The sequence below is a fragment of the Chelonia mydas genome, chromosome 8 (genome assembly GCF_015237465.2).
Source record: "Chelonia mydas isolate rCheMyd1 chromosome 8, rCheMyd1.pri.v2, whole genome shotgun sequence".
NCBI lineage: Eukaryota > Metazoa > Chordata > Testudines > Cheloniidae > Chelonia > Chelonia mydas.
The window spans coordinates 18,349,661-18,376,442 of NC_057854.1; the positions used below are offsets into that span (position 1 = coordinate 18,349,661).

The window sequence follows — 26,782 nt, forward strand, 5'->3', positions numbered from 1 at the left end:
AGTCTCACGATTTTGGGGGGGGCTGACTCATGATTTTTGGATACTTGAGGTTGCCAGCACCGAATTCAGTTTGACAATCAAATAGGCACAGAATTTTGATACGTTTAATACCTACACGTGGGGTTTTATATTAAAGTTCATGTCCAGCCACTATCTTCTAATCAGATGGGACTTTACAAGTTCTTGTTAAAATCACTATGGTAGCCATAATCCCTTGGAAACTTGAAAATGGAACCTCTCCCCTTATTGTAAGGTCCTTGCGGCAGATACTGTCTATTTTGTTCTGAATTTGCACAGTGCCTAGACACTTCCCCAGTACAAATAATGAATAGTAATGATCAGAATGTTTTTTTCTCTGTCCCATATGTATAATGTGGTTTGTTGTCATAGCGTTTCTCATGAAAGATGGACTATGCACAGAGGTGTGCTATTGCAGGGTTGCTTATGAGTACAGTTCACAAGAGATCACATAGAGCAGAGCCTCTGAAGGTTTGAGGCTTTATCCAAAGCCTTAAGCCTCCCTTTGACAGAAATTGCTGGGGAGCCAAGATCAGGACAGACAATCGCCTGGCTCCCCTTGGTATGGGTTTTCTGGGAGGTGCCCATGGCAAGCACCAGCCAGAATTTTACCTAGATTTTGACTAGGCCTGTGAGGGCATTTTTGGGGAAGGAAGAGAGAATGCAGAAGTTTCCCTTCCATTTGTGCATCCACAGGCTGTGTCCTTGTATTCCTGCCATGAGATATTTTGCACTGACACCAATGCTAGACACCACAAAGAGGATATGAGAAAGGGACATGACCGCTCCTGCCTTCTGAAGAGACAAGTGGAGCAGTACGGGTAGGGTTAGCACATACTGCAACCTTTTAAAGGGGTGCTGCTCTTATCCCAGCATCTGCTCCCCACCCAGACAATTTTGCTGAATGAGCCAAAATGATCCTGGGGGCTCCCTTTTGCTGCCTGACCTCTCCCCCCCCCCCCCCCCCCCCACACAAACACCCTGACTCCTACTGAAGGCTATTGCTTAAAAATCATAATATATCCCAGAATAAATAGCAGATATAATGGCAATAAAATGCAACATGAATTTACTTTAGTGGTTACTAAATGGACAACTGGTCAGTTAAGTTCACCCTGCTTCTGTGCAAGTCAAATGAGAGTGCCAGTGACGGAAAAATAACTTCCGTAGCTGGGCATCTGGACCTTGTTACTGCCATCAAAAGAGGAGAAGAATATTGATATATATTTTCATATACCTGAAGTTTGAATAGAGTGTATAAAATGTAATTTGACACCATTCTAATGTACGGAACAGAGACTTGGCCAGCCCCAAGAAAAGACATCCATGTGCTCTCCACTATGGAAATGAAGATGTTGAGATGGTCAGATGGTTAGGCAGCAAAATGAGGTTATGAGGGACCTAATATGAGTTGCCCCAACAGAAGACAAGTTGAGGGAGGTTAGACTACGTTGGTATGGATATGTCCAGCAGAGACCGGGTAGCTATATCAGTAGGATGGCCCTTGCAGTTATCATGGATGGAAGATGACCCAAGAGCAGGCCAAAGACTCAGTCCATGGACCAGATATCAGCAGACCTTAGAAAGACCAATTTGCACAACGGCCAGGCATACAGTCATGAGGGGAAGTGGCGAAGAAGACAATGACCTGAAGTTTTAATAGTTTTAATGTCCTGCTATGGAGAGCAGGACATTTTCATCATTGCAAGTACTGTGCCCTATTATTGCAGTGGGCACAAAGGATGCATGTAATGGATCAACAGTTGTGTTATAGTTTTTCAGGCCACCATTTACATGCCTAAGGAGACCTGACTGTAATCATTTTGGTGCCAGTATCAATAGTAAATTAGAGTCTGGTATTTGTCTTTAATGCTGAGCCCCAAGGGGACTGGAGTCTCCTCTCACTTACAGGGCTGTAAATTACATGTAACCTGCACTGAAGCAAATGGAGTTTGGCCAGTGTAAAAATGGTGAAAGTGCAGAATCAGACCCATTATCTCTTCCAGCACAATGCTATATTAGTGTTAAAGTGGTTAGATTCTTGTGGTTAGATTGTAAACCCTTTGGGACAGGGACTTTTTATTCATATTTATATTTTTCATACAGTGTCCAGCACAATGGATTGGATGTGATACATTATTATTTAATGTATTATATTATTATTAGTCCAACACCTAGCACAATGGGGTCCTGGTCCATGATTAGGGCTCCTAGTCACTACCACAACACAACTAAATAAATAAGTAATATAGACAGGAGATGAATTATAAGTGATCTAGTGGCTAGAGTAGGAGACTGACGACTACTGGATTCTATTCCCAGTTCTGCCATTGAGTATGTACTCAAATAAGTAAGTCACTTAACTCCTTGGTGCCTCAGTTTCCTTTCAAGTAAAATGAGGATATTAATAGTTCCAACCCTCACTGGTTTCTTGCTGTGAGCATTAATGTGTGTAAAATGCTCTGAGATCTTCCGTGGAATGCCACCAGAGTTGAAAATGAGTTATTTACGGTGTTCTTATCAGGGAGTTTTGGATTATTCTCTTCTGAACATATGTTTGGAAGTACATGTCATGTACTGTACATGCCATCTGGTGCAGTCCAAAGGCAAAACAATTCTTCAGAATATTCTTTATGATCCAGGGAAAAAGTAAACCCTGGCACTGATTTAGTAGTAGCTACAGACAGGGAAGAAACCCATCAGAAGCAGGAAAATTCTCCCAACTCCTCCAATCCCCACTTAAATAACTAAAAACAGTAGAAGTGCAAATTATTATTATTACTTCGATGTACAAGACATTTTCATCATGCAAGGGATCTGTGTCTTGGGAATCAGTTTGAAGGAATGAGCATCAAGATGGAAGTCAGGAGGCCCCAAATTCTAATCCCGTCTCTTAGACAGGACACTTAATCTTTGTCTGTAAAATTGAGACAATAACACCTTCCCACTCACCACCCCCAGATGTAGTGAGGATTAATTAATTGTTATAACGGATTCTGAACATATAAAGCCAGATTCTCCATTGAGCCAGATTCTCCATTCTCCAAGTGGCATAAAGGGGATATAATCTGGCCACAAGTTCCCAGTACCACAAATTCAGAGGGGCACTCTTTGCTGGGCACATGCGTCGGCTCTGGGTCTGTCCCTCTGATCCCATCCCTCCTCCGGACATTCAGGTGTGTCAGGAGTTGAGAGGGGACACAGCAGAGCTCTGCTCCATTATTCCAATCCTCCACTGATGTGCACTTTACATCAGTGGTGCAATTTACAGGTGCCAACAGCAATGCTAAATGGTCGGGGCCACCCCTGAGGATCAGGGAGGCGTGATGCTCACCCCTCTTGCCAACTCCAAGCACGGCTTTGATGCAGGAGAGAATCTATCTGGCTAATAAAGTGCTATGTGAATGGTGAGCATTGTTATTACTGTGATCGAAGAGGCACCATGAATGTGCAGTGAATGGAGAAAGACATTGGATATCATTGTAACACACGGGTTTGCTGCAGTTTGATTGCCTTTCCTGATTATAGTATCATAATTAAAATCTCATTGGAAGTGTACAAAATTCTATATTCTTCATTATTCAGCTGAGATTGCACTAGTTTCTTTGAAGATGCTTGGTTCAGTGGAAGTGCAAAAGATAGTATCTGTTAATGAGGGCTAAAGGACTCCTGCATACAGGGCTCATTGACAGGACAGTCTATTCAAAGCCATTGTATCATGCCTTTTGAACGGGTGTGTGGATCCCTTTAAGATGAACACGATTGGCAAGCTAGCGCAATAGCTCCCTCTGTGTAATGTCATGACCTCGTTAGGGAAAGGTGAATTCTTAGATTCTTCATTCCATGGTTTCCTCGGTGGATTTTTGTCACAATGTAGCGGAATGGTTGATGCAAAACAGTATAAAATTGTGCCCAGGCCAACTCAGGAGCTTAGTTATGCACATATCATTTCAGAGATTGATCAGCTTGTCATGTCATAGGGCATTCATTGACATGGGGATTAGTGACCTGACAGGCCATAAACATTCCATTGGAGGTGTAATGTCTCACAGAGCCATATGCAGAAAGTTCACCTACCAAAAATCCTTGTCAAATTGTTGCTGAAAACAAGTTGCTGTGTATGCTCAGACAGTTAGTTTTAAATTAGGCGACTTCAGCATATTTCAGGCTAGATTCTGCTCATAGTTACACTAGGCTAAATCCATAGTTACTCCAGATTTACCTGAGTGCTACTGAGAGTAGAACCTGGCCCCATTTTTAGTACCAAAGTACACAAATATATGACTGGAATACTGCTGTAAAATGCTGGCCTGCAAAACTCTAAAGGGTATAACACATAAATCACATATTGAAAAGCAAAATCTTTTTACATGTGTCACTTATAACTCAAACTATATGAGAAGGTAGTGTGGCCTAGAGGATACAGTACTGGATTAGGAGTTAGGAGACCTTAGTTCAAATCCTGGATCTGGTCTTCTGATGACTTTGGGCAAGTCAATGCACCTTTCTGTACCGCAGCTTTCCCATCTGTAAAATGGGGAGACTAGACTGTGCACCCCATGTTCTTAAAAAAAATCCAGCTGTTTTCCCCTGCAAATTTTATGATTTACAATTTTTCCTCTCACACTCAGACCTAAAATCACAAGTTGCAATTGAAAGCAAATGTTTAGCCAAATGTTTAACAAACCCCTGGAATTGTTGAGAATATTGCTAAATAAACGCAAATCAACAACAAACCATCATTTTCTCTTCAGCAGCTTTTTCTCCGTCTCCCAATTATTCTAATTTCAATGAGTGTCAACACCTTTTTCCTTTATTGAATGGACGTATTGTTCTCCCCATTGTGCATTACTTATATTTGTACAATCATAAATCCTGCAAATTTTCTCAGCATATAATTTAAATACTTCCACAATCCACCTGTTTGTTATGCAACGTTCATAGTGCTGCTCTGCTGAATTCATTTATTCTCAGCTCTCTAAAAGCCAGGAACAAGCCTTTACAATAACTAAAAGCATTAGCTGTCCTACGCAGGAACCCATTTGCAGATTAAATTCACTAAAGGTCATCCTGTAGTTGTCACTGTTCTCCAAACCCCCACGTGTCTACCATGTTACATACTTTGACATATCTTGAAGAGTCAGGGCACTTTCCACTTCACTGACTTTTTGCTTCAATTAGAATAGTTCTAAGAGCCCCTATGCACTGGTTTCTAGGGGACCTAAAGAGCATATTAATAATAATTCAATCAAACCTCCAATTTTATTCTTATCATAAAAACTCAGATGAAGAACTTCTTCCAGCTAATTTATTTTTACCTTCACATCCGTGAGCACTAGATCCATTTTCATAATTACTGGTATAGGTTAGATTGCTAGCCTCATTTTTTAAACTTCTAAATGTATCACTAGATGAGAAAAATATTCTAAACTTGGTTTTTATTAATTTTCCTCTTGCTGCCTATATACACTTTTCATTTAACACTATACTAATATTCTATTCTTTATGTTAATTTCCTCCATTTGACTAAAGCAATCTCTGAAAATGTGATAGCTCCTTGCAGTCTGGTTAAGTCATTTGCAGTTGGAAGTTCAATATCTATTATTAGATTATTTCATTTCTTTTAAGCAAATCTCTTTGTTCCCACCCTACACTATGTATTCTGAGAGGGGCTATCATTTACACAGCCTCATCTTCTAACCTTTGGTGGGAAAATCAACTTGTTAAGATATGTTGATGATTTGGTCTAATAGGTAACAGGGGGAAAGGTATGAAGTTTTATTAATTATTATTAGTACTGCATTAGTAGGAGTACTGCAGAAATGCCTCAGAGTCACAGCCAAGGATCAGAGCCCATCTGTACTAGGTCCTGTATGAAACACAAAAGTTGGTTCCTGCTAGAAGAGCTTACAATCTAAGTAGCAGATGCGAGACAACAGGTGGGTACAATAAACAGACCAGAGACGCACAAGGCAGTCATCAGATGAGTGGTCCCGAAACTTTTTACCTCTTGCCCCCCTTCCCCCTCCTGCACACTCTGCCCTTCCCTTCCCCCGCAAAGCTGGGGCTAGGAGAGGGTCCACAGGTTCGGGAAGGGGGGGGGAATGCAGACAGGCATAAGGGGACCAAGACTGTGGCGGGGAAGGCCGGCAGCCAGGGCACCAAGTGCAGAGCCCTGGGCATGGGGCCGGCAGCCAGGTCCCCAGGCACAGGGCCAGGAGCGGAGCTGGGTGGCACTCCCTCCCTGCCCCCGGTGGGAGTTGGCCCAGGGTCCCCCAAAGGTTCCTCCGCGCCCTCCTAAGAGGGCATGCCCCACAGTTTGGGGACTTCTGCATTAGATGATAATGAACAATGTGCTAAGCAATTGTCACAGCATTCTGACCACCCGAGTTAACTGCTGTTTTGTGTAGGCATCCCAGCAGAAGTGAGTTTTAAGGGAGGTATTTGAAGGAGAGCAAGATTTTTTTAATACTTGAACTTACTGGAGAATCTTCAGAATTGTATTTGCCAATATTGGTTTAAGTTACAATATAGCCACTTCTATTAAATACCAGTCGATTATATTACCAAGTAGGAGATCCGCACATGTGGAAAATATATGGAAATCCTTTCATTGAAATCAGAGCCTGAAGCCCAAATTTGGAGGTGATGTGTAAGGGAAGAGGTGTATGTTGTGTTGGTAAGTGGCTAGGCATCCAAGTGAGAAAATCTACAGGGTGGTAAATTGATATAACATGCATAGGAAGTGGGCAGGAAGATTTAGGTTAAATCAGTTTAGACTCTCTAGGGGCCTATTCTGCTCCAGTTCAAGTCATGGCAAAATTCCCATGAGAGCAGGAGCAGGTCCTTGGTCCTTAGTACTTTTCCAGTGCTGCTCCATCAGAAGGAAAGAGTGATAGATAGCTCTTTGAAGACTGAACTGCTGGGTGGTTTCCTGGCACTACTGTGAGCTGCAGTTCACAGAAACAAATAGATATTAGATATCCCAGCAAGTTCACCTATTTCTTTGAACCAATGGACTTGGTGCCACTATGGTGAGTTACACATGATCTGTAATAAACTTGACATACGGTGGTGAGCAGGTTGTATTGGGGAGAGGTATTAACTATGTGTGTATGAAATCACAACAGGAAAACATATTTAATTTCATATGCTTGAAAGAGAAATAAGGTCTTTTGTGACAGTGGACTTTAATGCATATGTAAATTAATTAGAATTAATGACATTGCAGCAATCATTATTTCATAAAGTGGTTCAATCATTTCAAACCAATATTGACTTTTCCAATGCTACTGTAGTTCTGAAGATTTAGCTGAATGTATGTATGTTTTTATAACAGGGATGACTTTCTCCCTGGGAGAGCCTGCAAACTTCACAAATGAAAGGCACAATGCCAGTGCTAACCACCCTAGTTTATTTTAACCAGGTTTGCATAACTTAGGCTCACGAGAGCATGCCTTGAGTGAGAGGCCATTGCCACGCAGCTGGGGAAGACAAGTACTAACATGGCATGGAGTTTACTCAGCTGTCCCACTGGAATGAACGTTGGGACCTAATTTTCAGTCTGGGTGAAGGTCATGTCATACTGGGAGGAAAAGCACTTGAAGATCTCATCCCATTTCTAGTATTGTGTCAACTTCCAAAATGCATTTATAACTGTGCTCAGAATCTCCCTGCTTGCAGATTCCAAGAGAGAGAGTACTTCAAATCTGAGAACCTAATTAAGCAGCAAAAAATAGGCTAATTATACTCCTATTATCCTACATGTAATTGTTGTCAGCCAATCCAGGTGCTGGATGGCTGGCCATTATTTAAGGGATAAAGACCCCTATGCTAAATAACTGCTGAAAGACATATGCTAACTAGAGAACAAAAAATAAAATGCTTATTTTGACAGTAATAGCCATCAGATCTCATAATCTAAGCATCTCTGGACCAGGCCCGTGTTTTTTCTGGGAAACCTCTGTAGGTGCTGTAGAAGATGGTATCTGTGAGGCACTAGGTGACTCTTGTCTCTGAACCAGAGTTAATCTAGAATCCAGTCTTCCATCTGTCAAAGTCAATAGATTTGCCACTGACTTCCAACAGAGAAGGATTGGGTATGTTAATGCCCCAGAGGGTTCATCTACACAGTAGCTGGGAGGTGCGATTCCTAGCTTGGGTAGACAGACATGCGCTAGCTCTGCTCAAACTAGCGCCTAAAAATGGTAGCATGGCCTTAGTGGCACAGGTAGCGGCTCGGACTAGCTGCCTGAGTACAATCCTGCACAATAATCCCCTGATTAAGTACTTGGGTAGACAACCCAAGCTGCTTTCTGTGCCATTAGGGCCACACTGCTATTTTTAGTTGTTTGCTCCAGCAGAACTGGTGCGCATAAGTCTTCCTGAGCTAGACGTTACACCTCTGCGGTGCTGTGCAGATGTATCCAATATGATGTTAGGGGCAATGTGTTGCTGAAGGTCCTGTCTTTCAGATGAGGTCCTGAACACTTGTGGTCATTAAAGATCTGTTGGCCCTTTAATTTCTAAAATGCAGCCAACGTTGCATCTCAGGGTGCATGTGCATTATGTAAGAAAACATACATTACTTGCACCAGAATAAAGGATAAAAGACATTCCTGAAAGTAAACAGACAGCAGAGATAGGCCCTGCCATAAAGGTTAACAAACACAGTCTCTGATGGGAGGATAAATCAGGAGTTGAAGGCCCTACATGGAAAATGCTTGGCCATCAGTAACCAGTGGTTATAGGGTGTGACTGTTCGCCTGAGCACACCAGCAGACTTCAGAGGCAGCAGGGGAACATGAAGCGAGATGCAGCCTTTCGGATCACTGGAACCAAACCACTGGGATTTTATAAATCCAAGTCAGTACCTTCAAATGGCACCTAAAAACATATATGGGGTCAGTACAGTAGTCACTACCAAGCAAACAGCTGCTTTCTGCAGTGGCGGTAGCTCCTGGTTTCTCTTCAGGTGTAACCCCCAGGTAGAGCATACTGCAATAGTCTAGTCTGGAAAAGCCAAAGACCTGGCATCCAGATCCAAGACAAATAGTTACATTAATACCTTTCATTTTCCATAGGATCAGAAGATCTCAAAGCTCTTTATGGAAGGTTACTGATCCCCAGTGAATCAGATAATTATTATCCTCACTGTGCAGACGGATAAACCAAGGAAAATAGAGAATAAGTGACTTGCGCTCAGATTCATGGAGTGAGTAAAAGGTTGGAAACAGAACCCACTCTCAATCTCTTGCCTTAGCCAATAGTAAGCATTCCCTCCTGATTCAGCAGTGGATGGTGCAAAGTAGGTAAAATGTGTTCGGGTGGAATGGTTTGTGTGCACACAAATCCTATTATTTATTAATAGGATTTCTGAGCCTACCATGACTTCCCTATATGCTGCTTTGAAGCTGTGCCCTTGTGTGTCTGATTCTCACACAGTACACTGGAAACCCTGGCCATGACTTTGTTAATGTCGTTGTTTGAAACTACGACTTGTCTTTAGCAGTTTGGACCATGGGAAAACTAAATGAGGAAAAGTGGGAAGCCAAAACCCTCAAGTATAAGGGCCCCAATCATGTGAACCCTAATCATGTAAACCACAGGATTAAGCCCAAGGTGAGGAAAACTTAGGAAGTCAAGTCATATAAAAAGGTTAAGTAACCGCACTCCCTCTTCACAGAAAGAGAATAAGGGTCAGGACCCTGAGACAGAAAGGGAAAGAATCAGTTCATTGAATGCAAAGTAGTTACAGGCTTCTACCTCCCACAGGTCACATGATAAATAGATCTACTTCATGTTCACACTTGCTGCATATTATTACTGTTACCAGTTCAAGTTGCGTATGATTAACAGCACACCAATAATGAGCATCACTACGGACTCACCACTATTCTGGCTCAGTGGGTCCTTATTCTTGGAGAGTTTATTTTCAATTAGACTGACCAGCGTTCTGTGACACTTCTGCATGCCTCTCTTAGTTTCTGCTCATTCACTACCATACATTCTCCAATACAGTCTGAGAACAAATAGCTTCTTTCATATAATTTATTATTCAGGCTAGCTGTCCCCTCCTGTGTTAATTTTGCCCATATTTTTTTTTCTTAGCTGGAACTTTGCTTTGTTACATGATGCATTGTTTTATGCAGTAGCCACCACCTTAAAAGCTGCTTTGTTGGTCTGTTAGAATCACATGTATAAACTCTTTTTATTATTTTTCACTTTCATATTTCTTTATTTTTTTTCAAGATTATGTTTATCCCTAACCTCATGTAGTACATTTATTATGTTCTTACCGCTACATGGAAATGAGTGTTCATCTCTCTTATGTGGAACTTTGAGTACTAGAGATGAAACCCATTAATATATGAGCTAAGTGCTACTACTATTTATTATTATTCTTAATATTTCCATAGCACCTAGTAACTATAATAAAAAACAGCTTGATCTTCACAAGAGCCCCTGACCAGCCACCATTTGTGTGTGTGCAACTTTGTACATGTAACACATGAATACACTCTTCTAACACCAAGGTGAATGGATTTTGCTCATTTAAGTTCTGTCACTTGACTGTATAGATGACTCTATATACTGGGTACACACATGTCAATGCAAGAAAGCTGTGTGGGTGTGTAGCAGAATTCCATCCTCTTCTCCGTCATGGTCTGGGTTTAAAAGGAAGGGCAATAAAGCCCATTTAGTGTTTCCTCTGATTTGACTTGATAAGATGCCACTCAATAAACAAATATGCTTGGACCACTTACGTTCATGCTGTTTCCAATCATTACATTCCCTCACCCCCTTTGGCATTTTAGCTGTGACCAAAACAATGATGGTGAATAACAGGCCTGATTCTGATCTCACTTACAGTGGCATAAATCAGAAGTAACTCATCTGAAGTCAACAGAAACTTGATGTGACATCAAAATCAGACTCAGTATCCTCTCATAGCTTAGAGAGCAGCTGCCACAGATCCAACTAATTTACTGTATTAGCTGAAGAGTCTCGAGCCTAATTTTATTCTTGCTTATATTTGTGCAACTCAAGAGCAATTCTCCATTGAGAGGAGTATTTGGCTCACAAGCTCTTTTGCTGCTCTCCTGAAATTCTCACTATCCTACATACCAATAGGTTCCATTATTATGATGTTATGGTTAGTGTTGTGACTGTAGGAGAACAAATCCCCTAAAAAATCTGAGTCCTGCTCTGACAGGTTCGGTCACAGAGACCCCTTGGGATGGTAACCTGATGTGCTGAAATTACCTCTGAGCCCGTTTTCCCTGCCAACTTGGGACTTCCAGAACCCTGTCTTGTTGAGTCAGACACACTAGCCTGCTGCAACACAGACCCATGGTCTGATCTATGCCCCCAAAGCTGCAGACTTAACTGAAAACAGCTCAGCGGGTTACCTATCTTCAGCACCCAGACACCCAGTTCCCAATGGGATCCAAACCTCAAATAAATCTCAAATAAATAAAGCGTATACAGGGTAAATTCATAAATTGTCCGCCCTCTATAACACTGATAGAGAGATATGCACAGCTGTTTGCTCCCCCAGGTATTAATCACTTAGTCTGGGTTTATTAATAAACAAAACTGATTTTATTAAGTATAAAAAGTAGGATTTAAGTGGTTTCAAGTAATAACAGACAGAACAAAGTTAGTCACCAAGCAAAATAAAGCAAAAACAGGCAAGTCTAAGCCTAATACATTAAGAAACTGATTAGAGGTAATATCTCACCCTCAGAGATGTTCCAATAAGCTTCTTTCACAGACTAGACTCCTTCCTAGTCTGGGCCCAATCCTTTCCCCGGTACAGTCCTTGTTAGTTCCAGCAGACATCTCAGGTGGTAAGCAGGGGTTCTCCCATGACTGGGAGCCCCCTTTGTCCTGCTCCACCCCTTTTATAGCTTTGGAACAAGGCAGGGATCTTTTGTCTCTCTGGGTCCCTACCCCTCCTTCTAAATGGAAAAGTACCAGATTTAAGATGGATTTCATTATCAGATGACATGGTCACATGTCACTGTTAGACCCCTAGTCTCCATTCTTCCTGGGTTGGCCCACACATATACAGGAAGATTTGCAGGTAAATAAACCATTTACAACCAATTGTCCTAGTCAATGGGAGCCATCAAGATTCTAAACCACCATTAATGACCCACACTTTGCATAATTACAACAGGACCTCAGAGTTACACTTCATATTTCTGACTTCAGATACAAGAATGATACATGCATACAGATAGGAGGAATATATTCAGTGGGTTATAACCTTTGTTATGATACCTTACAAGAGATCTTTTGCATAAAGCATATTCCAGTTACAATCATATTCACACTCATAAGCATATATCCATAAAACATATAGAGTGCAACGTCACACCTGCCTCTTTAATTTCTTTGGTAGGTGTTGCAACAGAAGTATAATCCTTTATACGACCCTTTTATATCTAGAAACGATAAAGTTCTTGTGTAACTAGGAGATGCAGTAGTTTGATTATAGATTCAACTTTTAAAGTCCAAATTAGTCTTTTTTTACAGTAAACCATTTATTGTAATATAACAGATCCCACAAATATGGGATGTCAGTGCAAATAAAACAAAACATCTCCAGCAAAAGCATATGAGGAGTCATTTTTTACATTAGAGAAATTATTGCATAGAAGATATAACCACAAGGTTCTAGTTTTGTGTATATTATATCTACTCAGTGTGTTGCAGAAAACAGAGTGCCCACAAATCAACAGAATGAAGCATAGAAAATTTCTTGTGGATAAAACACTTTAATGCCCTTTAAAGGGTATAATGTGAACTCCTTGTCACACGTCCCCTTACATCAGAGCAGTAATTAGCTTAAATACTTATACAGTAAATAGGATTTCCCATTTCTAAACAGCAAGACCAGATGCTACCACGTCAATGCATTTGAACTAGTTGAGCATAGCTTATACTAAGGAACATGTTTTTTTCCTTGAACACTGTCATTGTAAATACTACCTCTAATGACGCATTTTGGCTTTTTAAATTTTTTTGCTCAGCTCCCTCAGTACAAAATGGTAGAATGTCAAAAATTGATTACTGCTGTTTGTGACTCCAGGTCTGGAATGCTCTTTCTATTAGGGTACAGTTAAGAAACACGAACGCATAGGGTCTTCTAGAGACTAGTAATACTAATTATATAGCATAGCAAATGTACATGGCACTTTGTAACACATAAATACTGGCTCCTTGCCCCAAAGCACTTACAGTCTATTGCAGAGAAACTTGGTATGTGGGACAAACAGGGTGAAAGATGATACAGGGACAACATCCATGAGACAACCAATATAGGAAAACTAAGACTGAACAGCTAAATCAACTGGGCACAGGATGAAAAGAGGCAACATTTTTGTTTCTTGGATTTCCCAGTTGATTTATTTTTAGCTGTTGAAGAAAATAACCATGGCGCTTCTGGAATCTAATGTCTGAGCCAACTCCCATTGACTTCTGTGTAAATTGGATTAGGCCCTAATGTAGAGACAGAAAGTTTGTATTTAGACACACATTAGAGTTGGTCAAGTACTGTAAAAAGTATCTTCATGAACATCCATTTATATTCCAAATAATTGCTTGTTTCAGCCATATTTGTGCCCTTTTAACTGCATCTATTCACAAACATTTGTGCATAGTGTTTGTTCATATGCATGCATGGCGAACAGCTGTTCAGTTCACATGCGAATGCATACAAAGGAGTATTTGTGCATGCACAAGAGTATGTGCTATTTGTTATTCATTATTCTTCCATTTCAAATATTTCAGGTCATCCAGTGAGGGAGCAGAAGCAATACCATCTAACACAGGTGACCAATCACACACCAAAAATAAAGCGAACACTTTGTAAACAACCATAGGCTAATATGTGTTTATCCATTAGCTCTTCAGCTATATGAATAACAAGTAACAAATACGGAAATCAAGATTGCTTCATGAATAGAAAAAAGCTACATTTGTCATATAGTTTATTTGTACTGAATAAGCTGTTCCTCTCCGACACATTTAGTACTGTGACATCATCAGTTAAAATGCCCATCTAGCATTTGCTTTAGCTAAGCCCACTGCTGTATACATTGGGTTTTGTTATAAGCCCTGAGATGGATTTTGTGCAAGGGAATTTATGCTAAGGTGAGACACAAGTGCAGCTAAACCATTTTGGTCCTTAACTACTCCATTTTCTTCATTTAATCTAACTAGAGGCATAACTCCATCAAAAAGTAATGAAATCCTGCTATAAATTAAAGCGAAACTGCCCACATTTCATAATATGAGCATGGCAGATTTTACCACATTGCAAACATTGCTCTAGGATTATTATATTTAAATTATTCTGCTTGTCCAAGTCTCATCTGGAAGGAGGAGTGAGGAGAATACTCTGATACAGTTTTGCCATCTTTAGGAAATTGAAACCACAAAGACTAGGATTAATTCCCTTAAGAAAATGATTCTGCGTAACGGGTTGGGCAGCAATCTTGACCTACATTAGGATTAGTTTAAGAAGGTTTCCCAACCATTGGAAGGATGGGATCTCAAAAATAGCTTTCAGGATAAGGACAACTGGGGATAGGTCACTTGATTTTTTAAACGATTGACTAAAATTTCCAGTGTGTGACAGAGTGCTGTCAACCGCACCAAGTAAAAATAAGTCAACAACAACAACAAAACCCTGAAAAAATAGAGGGAATAGTCTCCAACTTTATTCAGTGATGATAATCTTAAGCATTCCTTGTAATAACAACTAGTACAACATTTTCAGACAAATATGATTTGGGGTGGTGTACCTTTAAATGATTACAACCAGTGGGAGGTAGCTCTTATGAATGACTGAAGTGCAGTGGTCCTGACACTCATCCTGTGAAATGGACCTATATATAAAATATGATTTACAATATACTATGAAAGCAGCAGAGTTACTGAGTAACATAAGTTACTGAGTAACATACTCCATTAATATATACAATAAATATGAATGATTATAAAACATTGGAACTTTTTTCTTAGTGTTTTTTTTTCCATTTCTTCATTCAGTTTATATGATTTTAAGTCATGAACCTTCCTAACCACACAGGGGGAAAACTCATCTTGTAGCGAATGTCCCAACATTTACACTGGATCCACTCATTGAAATAAGAGTGATTCAGAAAATTGGTTTCAGAGTAGCAGCCGTGTTAGTCTGTATCCGCAAAAAGAAAAGGAGTACGCGTGGCACCTTAGAGACTAGCAAATTTATTTGAGCACAAGCTTTCATGAGATGAAGTGAGCTGTAGCTCAAGAAAGCTTATGCTCAAATAAATTTGTTAGTCTCTAAGGTGCCACAAGTACTCCTTTTCTTTTTTCAGAAAATTGGGGAATCTAAGGTTCTGTTTAGTGAGTAATGCAGCTGTTCCTGATGTGTCTGTGTTGATAGGGACCAAGTCCAGTTCTCTCTAACTACTACAAACAATGAGCAGGGGAGCAATACTGGAACACTTTGAGGACCCATTCACTGTGTGCAGCAGCCTATAAGAAAATAGAGAACAAAAAAAACCAACCACCTAAAATACCAATGGGAACTTTAATGTATGACAGCAAATCACTGGTGGTACTTGCAAAGACGGAGCAAAAATGGCTTGTCATGGGTACTCACTTAAAAGAAGGTAAAAATACAGTAGCAATGATAGAACAACCACTGAAAGGAGTACTCCCTGTTATTTGTCAGGAGAGACCCTAGATATATTAAACCCAGCCCTTTTGCTGCTGTTAACCAACTGGCAGAAGAGTCACACAGTATTAGGCAAAAGTTTCACTTGCTCTCTATCAAAGTTAAGATGGAGCACAATCCTCTGTGAAATTTTATAATAGAGATAAAGGTCCTGATCCTGTACTTACAATGTTAACCAGAGTAAATCCACAAACATAACAGATTATATTGGCATAGATCTGGTGTGAGATCACCAAAGCTTGATTAGTTTTAAACATATTTTTCTGTTAGACTGTTATCAAACACATGCTATTGTCATCTCAGCCAAATGTAAGATGTTTATTTTGATCATTTAGGAATGGGGAAGTTTCAGTAGCACATACAAACCCACAAGTTAGGTTGTTTAGAGTGGCATACATTTTCAGTGTAATATAGTTCTAGGATAAGACAAGATCTGTTGCATTATCAGACACCATTGAACTGTTGGACAATATTGAAAGCATGATAACCTTGAGAGCCTCTTGCATTTTTTAAAGCAGTTATTAGCTATCTAATTATTTCAAAACTCAAAGGACCTTGTACATTTTCAGTGATGCATTACTAACCCGTAAATGTTCACTACAGTTCTGCTTGCTGCTAGCAAGGGTTTTCCATAGCTGTTTTGCTAGAGAGAAAAAGGGGTCTGGCACTGCAATGATTTAAAGACAGACATTGACAGTCAAACATTGGAAAGTCAGCATAGCCTCACGTACCTTTCATTTGCTTATCTTAATGCATGTGTTATTCATTAAGCTATTTTTGTACGGAAAATCACAACTAATCATAGTTCCGCCTGCCTCTTTGGTACAGAAAGGCTACAGTGTTCTAATTATTATGAGAATGACTGAACTGTCACGAAGAATTATGACCATATTGTTTAACATGTGAGTGAATTCACTGCCAAACAAGGTGGATGAGTAAAGAAACAAGAAAAGGAATGTACTTGAAAGGAAAGTAGCCTTAGGCTTCTGTTTCGAGTACTACGGTAAAACCCCAGAGTTATGAACATCTCAGGAAAGGGCATTTGTAACTCTAAACAAAACATGCAAAAGTTTACAACTGAATATTGACTTAATACAGCTTTGAAACTTTACTATGCAGAAGAAAAATGCTGCTTTTAACCATCTTAATTTAAATGAAACAAGTCCAGAAACAGTTTCCTTACCTTGTCATACTTTTTTTTAAACTTTCTCTCTTTTTTTTTTAGTAGTTTATGTTTAACACAGTACTATACTATATTTGCTTTTTTATCTTTTTGGTCTCTGCTGCTGCCTGATTGTGTACTTCCTGTTCCAAATTAGCTTTGTGGTTGATTGGTCAATTCATAACTCTGGTGTTCGTAACTCTGAGGTTCTACTGTATATGTAATTATGGGTGAAATTCACATCACACCAACATCTACATATTGTCACCAACATTTAAAGTTAAGTTTTTTCATAAAGAATTTTTCAGGCTATTTTTGTGTTTGGTTTTCTAAGCTTTCAGTCACTAAAGAAAGTGTATGTTAAGTTTGGGCACGGGGTGAACTATTTCATAAAAAGGAATATTCATTATAGGTTAAGATCCTTTCTTGGTTAGCAAATTGTTCATGAAGAGATTCTGATTATCTTCAAAAATGTCCACTGCTTGTAAGTATTAGCTGAATAGTTTAGGTGAATGGTTTTCAGTACTCAGGAAGGTCAAGTAGTGTTTTGCTTCAGCTATTCATCATTTATTATGCATGTTGGCTGGGAGGTCCCAGAGTCATGTGGTATTGTTTCTGCTCCACAACTGGAACTCTTAAAACAGGAGAATGGCACATAGTGAATCATGAACAATGTACTTTCCAGTGCAGATTTTCAAATGAACAGATGTTGGTGCTAAACATTTATGTGATTTTTCCCCCCTCCAATATCTGAGTTTTACACTGATGTAATCACACTGGTACTCTAGTCATGTAAATCTAGTTTAATGGAGTGCAGAATCTGGATTTGTATTTCCATTACTCTTGGCTTTAATAAACCTATGGGAGCATAATCTGCTTAAACTGTCTCACTTTTTTAAATTAAAAAAATAGTGTGGTTTGAGCCAAGTAAATAGCTCACAATAAATAATATAGTCAGCAAATGTAGCCTCTTGTCTTCATAAAATGGCAGTGAGCTGATGGTTACTTCATCAGATTTATTTGTTGAATTCACTTTCATATTATTTTCTTTCTATGGCTTGATCATGAAGAGGTCTTTGTGAGCACCTGAAACTCAAAATTCAATTTTTGGCTTGTACTGCACAACTGTGACAAAGCAAGTATGGTATTTGTTTCTGTTCCCTGATTGGATGAGCTTGCAATCACTTCCAGTGGAATACTCCTCTGGGCAAATGAGACAAGTGGTTTCCATCCACACCCCTGCATATACTTTGTAGTTTACTGTCTGTGAAGTCAGGTACCAGGCAGGCTTGCTTTTCAAATGTTCACAAGGAGTGAAATTCACCACCATACAGAGGGCCAGTGGAAGGTCTATGAACTAAGTCCCACTTCTACGTTGGGGGGAGAATGAGGCCCATAGTATTTCCTCTGCAGTGGCGTTCCAAGCCTCAGAAACTCCACACCATTTTCCCAGCATGCTATCGTGGCAGAACTCTTGCCTTTACAGATTGAACTGGAAACGCTACTGTAAATTCTCATCCTTAACTGCACTAATTCCCACTAGTGGCTTTATTTCAACAGCCGATGAAGTGATTCCTATGTATAGTATACAGCTTTCTTATCCATTTAAGCTTGTAAAGTCTTGTTGGAATCCTCCAGACTGAAAGATGCAATATAAATATCTTATGAGGGCTTAAGTGGGATGTAAGTGGTGCTCAGACTGTCTGTGAAGTCAGGTACCAGGCAGGCTTGCTTTTCAAATGTTCACAAGGAGTGAAATTCACCACCATACAGAGCGCCAGTGGAAGGTCTATGAACTAAGTCCCACTTCTACGTTGGGGGGAGAATGAGGCCCATAATTTTTCCTCTGCAGTGGCGTTCCAAGCCTCAGAAACTCCACACCATTTTCCCAGCATGCTATCGTGGCAGAACTCTTGCCTTTACAGATTGAACTGCAAACGCTACAGTAAATTCTCATCCTTAACTGCACTAATGCCCACTAGTGGCTTTATTTCAACAGCCGATGAAGTGATTCCTATGTATAGTATACAGCTTTCTTATCCATTTAAGCTTGTAAAGTCTTGTTGGAATCCTCCAGACTGAAAGATGCAATATAAATATCTTATGAGGGCTTAAGTGGGATGTAAGTGGTGCTCAGGCCTTGAGCTGGATCTTTGCACGTGGGTGAATTTCACCCAGAAAGTGAATGCCGAAGGGCTACAAGGATGGTTAAAGCACATTTCTTACAGAAGAGAAATTTGCAAAATAAGGTTCTTATGGCATTGACCCACCTTTAGAGGTTATTGAACTGAACAGACCAAACTTTGTTTAAAGTACAAAATATAAAAACCAAATGGTATCATTACAGTTCTGGGCTATAATTTCTAGAGAGAGTCTGAGGACAAAGAAGCTACTCGAAGAAGGCCAAAAGTTTACATGACTTCTCAAAATGCGAATTCTATAAAACCAATATTTGTATGTCACTAATATTTAGATATAAGTCTAGCTCATGTCATTTGGAAAAAACAAACCTTGAAAAGTATTAATTAATAAAAGATATCACGTCTTATTAACGTTCATATAGTAATTACCAAAATCACAAATCCATCTGTTAAGCAGTCAGCAAACAAGACAAATGGCTGCGTTCTGTTAAACAAATTATAAAATGCCTTAGGGAAGAAAATCTAATAGCCCCAACTAAATCATGAATCAAACAACAACCCATTTTACCACATGGGCTGCACATGCTCATGCCACACACGCCTATATCTATCATTCTCAATCCCTTCTCCTGTACTGTATGCATTGCAAGAACAGTGGGGGAAAGTGCGACTCTCAAGCTTCAGGAGGCTAGATTTAAATATAGTGATGTGATCATTAACATTTTATCTTTCTTTTTTATCCTTTATGGCCAAAGCATAATATTGTATTTCTAAAATGTCACCACTACAACCAAAAGACACCAGTGTAGCAGATATTATGTAAAACAACAGTAAATCCAATTCCTTGTGTCCATATGGGAATCCAGTTAGTTTAATCCAATTTGATAAACAAAATTGATTTTATTCTTGTCATGTTTTGAATGATTATTGAACATTTAAAAAGAGGAAACACGCTTACCTTTAGAGTAATTAATCAATGAGTATGTTTCTGGACAAGCAGTATTTGAGCTGTTTTTCAAATAATTGTAGAACACTATTGGGCATGCAGAATGTATGTACAACTGCGTGTCTAACTGGTATGTACAATCACCATGATCACTCAGTTCAAGTGAGCAACTGTGCATGCAAATAAAAAAATTGCATTTTCATAGCACCTTTAATCTGAGGGTTTAAAAGTCTTAAAATAATGTACAAATATTAATAAATGAAGCTACCCAACACCTCTGTAAGGCACATCAATGTTATTACAGATGGATAGAAGGAGAGGGGTTAAGTAACTTACCCAAGAACACACAGACTCAGAACATAGGCACCTATGAATCTTGATCACCTTGATCCAACCACTAGCCACACTTCCTCCCTCTTGGCCTTTCTAGTCAACCTTACCATTCCTGATAAGAAAAAGGGACTCAATCATAAGTCAGGTAAATAAAAGCCTACTCTAGATCTATCTGTGCACCATAACATGTAATGATTCCTGGTAGAATATGGTAAGACGGTCGCAATGCTTTATTCCCATCCTCCCAAGCTTAAGAGATCAAAATTAAAAGGGGAAAAAATGAATGTTTTGCTCCAACCCTGGAATATTACAGCCATGGCAGTCTATCAGAAACATTCTTTCTTCATTTCATACACATAAAATTTGATGTTGTGTGAGGTTTATGGCTCCTGTGTTCAGGCAACTTGGAAACTGATGTTATGCACTGACACCCTGCAACGTCTTCGCTCTCAAGGACAACTGCCCTTGCAAAATTGCAGAGTCAGCATTAAAGGGCAAAGGTATAGATTTGATTTGCAGACTAACACATAAAGGACTGTAACCTGCCACATCTATGGGCGATTCATTAGACTTGTGTGTGTGCGTGTGTGTATGTGTGTGTGAGAGAGAGAGAGAGAAAGAGAGAGAGAGAGAGAGATCAAAAAAGTGTGTGTATTTGCTTTCTGTAAATATATATAAATAGGAGATGGGAGTTAGAGAAGTTTGGATTCTCATCCAAATTCTACAAAGTTTGGGGGGTGTTCAGACAGCAAGTTTGATTCACCCTCACTATAGCCCATTAGGGTATGTCTACACAGCAATTAAACACCCGTGGTTGGCTCCCAAGGCTCAGGTTGCAAAATAGCTGCCAAGTTCAGATCTGCATCCAGAGCCCGCAGAGTTTGGGGGTTGTTCACATCTAGGTTTTTTGCTTTGTTTCTGTGTATCTCTCCTATAAAAATATATTTTAAAAAAACTATTCCTCTTCCCCACAAATTCCTTTACTACCCTTTCCCATAGCCTGATCTGCCCAAAGCATTCTGGGAAAACACACCCGTTACAGCAAATCTCTCTGAAGTCTATGTGACCTTGATGGGCAGGTTTCAGAAGTCACTCTTGTTTAGTTGAACGGAATGATGGTCAAGGCTGATTATCATTCAGTGCTTCTAGGCCAGTGATGATATAAACAAGAAACATTACACAGGGATGAGACTGTCTGTTGTTATTTTTACACCAAGTAACATTCCACCAAGCACCAAAACCTTGTGTGCCTCTTGCTCTTAGCTCTCTCTGACTAGAAGCATTTCTGTATTTCAAAGAATGAGATTCACTAATGAATGCTGAATATGAATGATCCTCTTTTTTATCAATTGGATTAATTTTTTTCTCTTCCAATTATTCCACTGATTAACATGTTGGACCCTGGATGGAAGCTTAAGCTGCTATTAAGTTAAATAGTCAAGTCAATTAGTCTGTTTCAATGGAATAAAAATCTTTTAATATGAGGCAGCAGGTCAAAAGCACACCTTGATGTTTTTTAATCAGGACTTAGTGCATTATTATTGTGGCCATCTGCTTCTGAATTTTTCTCATTCTTTCTTTTCAGTTGAGAAACGTAGAATTCAGAGGCTGAATTTGGATGAACATAAAAGGAAAACCTTCTTATCAAATCTGCTTTTGAAGCTATTAATGGTCATTTTGTTTTGTTCTGAAATTTCCACTTCAGGCGTGTTACTAAGAAACCAGATTAAAGAGAAATAAAGCCACCCTATGTGGGTGGGTCGGTGTGCGCACGCTCATGCAACGGTAAGGAAAAGAAAGCACTGACAAAGGGAAACTGCAAAGCTACTAAAGCGATCACTAAGAAAAATATATATCGGTGGCATCCATGTATCGTCTCACTCTTCTCCAGTCCACCTATAAAAAAACATCTCTTCGCACCTGTCAGACCATGTCACATCCCCTTATCTAAATCCCTTCACTGGCTAACACTTCCCATGTCAGATTCGAACTCCTGCCCCTCTATTACAGGGTGCTGCTCCACACCTGCTTTCATTCCTTTCCACTCTCTGCCTCTCTCTCCTTTTGCTCTGCTCAAGACTCTTGTCAAGTCTTCTACCATGCCCGACTTCATGCCTTCTGCCAGGCTTCCCCTCAGGTGGAGATCACTACAGCAGGACTGACAAACATGCACAGGGTGCCCACCTGCTCTTTATTCAATTCCTTTCTGAAAACTAAGGCTGGTTGGAAAATAGGGGGAGAAGAAGAATTTGTGGACATTTTAGAATAAATTAGCTTCTACTTTTCATTGAAATGTTGCTTTTGTTGACATTTTCTGACCAGCGCTATTTATAACACAATCCTTCCGTGAAGGCTCTCAGTGATCATCTGCTAGAAAAAGGCAAAAGCTGCACTATTTTCAGAGTGTACCTTCCTCTACTCACCGGGGGAACATTTTCAAGAGGGCCTTTGTGACTTAGAAGCATTAGTCCTATTTTCAAAAGTGGCAAAAATGGACACAAATCAGATGTCAAGAATTATAACATTCATAAACCAGTCGGAGAACACTTCAATCTCTCTGGTCACGCGATTACAGACATGAAAGTCGCTATTTTACAACAAAAAAACTTCAAATCCAGACTCCAGTGAGAAACTGCTGAATTGGAATTCATTTGCAAATTGGATACAATTAACTTAGGCTTGAATAGAGACTGGGAGTGGCTTAGTCATTATGCAAGGTAGCCTATTTCCCCTTGTTTTTTCCTACCCTCCCCCCACCCCCCCAGACGTTCTTGTTAAACCCTGGATTTGTGCTGGAAATGGCCCACCTTGATTATCATACACAATGTAAGGAGAGTGGTCACTTTACATAAGCTATTACCAGCAGGAGAGTGAGTTTGTGTGTGGGGGGGGGGGGGGGATGAGAAAACCTGGATTTGTGCTGGAAATGGCCCAACTTGATTATGATACACATTGTAAGGAGAGTGATCACTTTAGATAAGCTATTACCAGCAGGAGAGTGGGGTGGGAGGAGGTATTTTTTCATGCTTTGTGTGTATATAATAAGATCTTCTAAACTTTCCACAGTATGCATCCGATGAAGTGAGCTGTAGCTCACGAAAGCTTATGCTCAAATAAATTGGTTAGTCTCTAAGGTGCCACAAGTACTCCTTTTCTTTTTGCAAATACAGACTAACACGGCTGTTACTCTGAAAAATGGCATAGGCACTTAGGAGCCTGGCTCCCACTGAATTTCAGCAACTTAGGCTGCTAAGTGCCAAAGGGCCAGTTTTTAAAAGGTGCGCAAAGATGCAGCTGGGTGCCTAAATCCCTTTTGAAAATGGGATTTTGGATCCTACGCCAGTTAGGCACTTTTGAAACTTTTATCCCAGGGTGTGTTTTGTGTCTGAACTTTGCTGTCTGTCTAGGAGATGCACCTGCCCTGTAAGGTAATGAATACTCTGTAGGAATCTCTTCAATGGAAGTAGAGGGTACTCAATACCTTGCTGAAGGCACTCAGCACCAGGCTGGTTTGGGACCCGAGACTGTACACATCTCAGGGCATGATCTTGTTTTCCTTTATGTATTGTGCAATGCCAAGCTCAGTAGCAGTGCTCAACAACTAATAAATTAATCATGAGAATTAGAGTAGTTAAGACGTTTTTTTTACCAGATAGCAGGAATAGAATATGTTCCTTATCCTGCACTCCTTATTCACTCCTTCACTTCATTAAGCATATAACCTGAGTAAGGGGTCTGACAGAAATGCAGAATCAGGCCTCAGATGTGTCAGTGTAAACGCTGCAACTAGACTGTATTTTTTAAAAAAAGTGAGAACAAGCTTCAATTTCTGTGCAGATGGGAGGGAGATGGGAGTTAGGAATCAAACTTTTCTGAAAACTTTCTGGATCAGAGTGCCACCTTGCATGGAGAACAGTAATAGTCTTCTTAGATATTTAAAAACAAATGCTATAAGACAAGTTATCTGAGGCCTGTAGTCAATATCAGATCACATGCACAGACTTACAAGTGCTAAATAAATATCAGAGTTGGCCTCAAACACAGTTTGAATTATGAACCACATTTCTCCAAGATTCAGGGGTGTTGGGATTCAGAGTTTTGCTTTGGTTCCATCTCCAAAAAATGCTATAAAACAAAGTATTTTTTAAAAAAATCTATTTTAAGCCATCCAAGACCTGACTAAAAGCACCTGTTTCTCTGAAAATAGATAACTTCATAAATGTATAAATCTTAGCAAATAATAAAGGAAGAAGAACATAACTCCATAAAGATTTAAATTCCAGGAAAGCAAGGGAAGTGTCACTCCTATAACATAACACTGTAAAAACAGGTTTCAGAGTAGCAGCTGTGTTAGTTTGTATTCGCAAAAAGAAAAGGAGTACTTGTGGCACCTTAGAGACTAACAAATTTATTTGAGCATAAGCTTTTGTGAGCTACAGCTCACTTCATCAGACGCTCACGAAAGCTTATGCTCAAATAAATTTGTTAGTCTCTAAGGTGCCACAAGTACTCCTTTTCTTTTTTACTGTAAAAACAGAGATGTGAAGTCTGGAGGCCTCAGAACAGGATTGGGAGCAGGAAACTTTTACATTTTAACCCCATAAGAACAGCCACACTGGGTAAGACCAATGGTCCATCTACCCTCATATTCTGTCTTCCAACAGTAGCCATCCCGTTGTACTCTCCCAGCTTCTGGCAATTAGAAGTTTAGGACACCCAGAATATCAAGTTCCATCCCTGATCATCTTGGCTAGTAGCCATTGATGGATCTATCCTCCATAAACTTACCTAGTTCTTTTTTGTACCCAGTAATAGTTTTGGCCTTCACAGCATCCCCTGGAAATTAGTTCTATGGGTTGACTGTGCATTGTGTGAACTAGTACTTCCTTTTGTTTATTTTAAACCTGCTGCCTATTAATTTCATTGGGTGACCCCCTGGTTCTTGTGTTATGTGAGGGGTAAATAACACTTCCTTATTTACTTTCTCCACCCCATGTATGATTTTATAGACTTCTATCATATCCCCTTTTAATCGTCTCTTTTCCAAGCTGAAAAGTTCCAATCTTTTTCTGTCTCCATTGTTTCATACCCTAAATAATTTTTGTTGCCCTTTTCTGCACCCTTTCCAATTCTAATGTATCTTTTCTAAGATGGGATGATCAGAACTTCACACAGTATTCCCGGGGGGGACATACCTTATAGTGTCATTATGATATTTTCTCTGGTTATTTATCCCTTTCAAAATGGTTCCTAACACTTTGTTAGCCTTTGACTGCTGCTGCGCATTGAGCGGATGTTTTCAGAGAACTATCCACGATGATGCCAAAATGTCTTTCTGAAGTGGTAACAGCTAATTTAGATCCCATCATTTAGTATGTAGAGTTGGGATTATATTTTCCAATGTGCATTACTGTGTATTTATCAGCTTTGAACTTCATCTGCCATTTTGTTGCCCACTCACCCCAGTGTGACCTCTGAGAAGTCTTTTCACCTTTCTGTGCCTCAACTTCCTACCTGTAAAAGGGAGGTGGTAATACTTACCACCTCACAGGGCTATCACGAGGATAAGTTAATGTTTACACAGGGCTTTGAAGAGGAACAGCTAAATATTATCACAAAGATGATTATATTCTACCAATACATCCATATGAATGGGAATACATACAACCTACTGTCTAGCAGTTGAGACTCAGGGTATGTCTACCCTGCAGTTGGTGTGTTTGCAGCTCGTGTAGCCATACCCACGATAGCTTTAATCTAGTTAGCATGGATAAAAATAGCAGTAAAGATGTGGCAGCACAGACCCCAGTGTGGGCTGGGAATACGAATACACAGTCCAGGGTAGACTTTTACAGCAGCCCGTGCCACCGCGCTAGCTAAATTACAGTTAAGTAGATATGTCTACCCGAGCTGCAATCCCATCGTCGAATGCAGCGTAGACATAGCCCCAGACCAGTAGATTGCCAGTTTCTCTTCCTGTGCAATGGTCCGTTAAGTGACACTAACAGATTCCAAAGGAAGTCCTCGTTTGACTCCCTTGGCTCTGATGGGGCAAAGAGAAAAACACGGTAAATGGGAGAAACCCCTTTGATGCCAAAGTCTGCTTGCCAGAAACCAGAAGTCTAAAGAAATGAGAAATGTATCTAAATTAAAGAAACATAGATTTATTTTAACTGCACAGTTGTTAAAGTAAACCCAGGCCCATAATGCACAACTTTATTGTTTCCTCCGCAGCCTTTTAGAATTTCTCACACAGCTGAAAGGCACAGGATTTCTGTAAAAAACGCTAAGAGGAATTATGTTTTTTTCCATAGTTGCAATAATTATGATTTTAACTTTAACAATTAAGATGCAGCAACACTTGTAGGAAGAATTTGTTGGCTTCATGGAGAGAGGAATGTGAATGCTACCATATCCACTGAGAATGGGAAATGGAGACATACAAC

The 26,782-nt window shown here is 39.8% G+C and overlaps 1 protein-coding gene across 4 annotated transcripts in view; it reads right to left on the bottom strand.

The window, feature by feature from the left end:
* Positions 1 to 26,782, bottom strand: part of PPP2R2B (protein phosphatase 2 regulatory subunit Bbeta) — a 261,285-nt gene that overhangs the window by 172,472 nt on the left and 62,031 nt on the right. The window contains exon 2 of one of the 4 annotated variants that reach the window (XM_043520668.1): positions 20,340 to 20,448. The exons of the other annotated variants lie outside the window; for them this stretch is intronic. The gene's annotated coding sequence lies outside the window, so the exon portion shown is untranslated. The remainder of the gene's footprint in view (positions 1 to 20,339; positions 20,449 to 26,782) is intronic. 4 annotated transcript variants of the gene reach the window in all.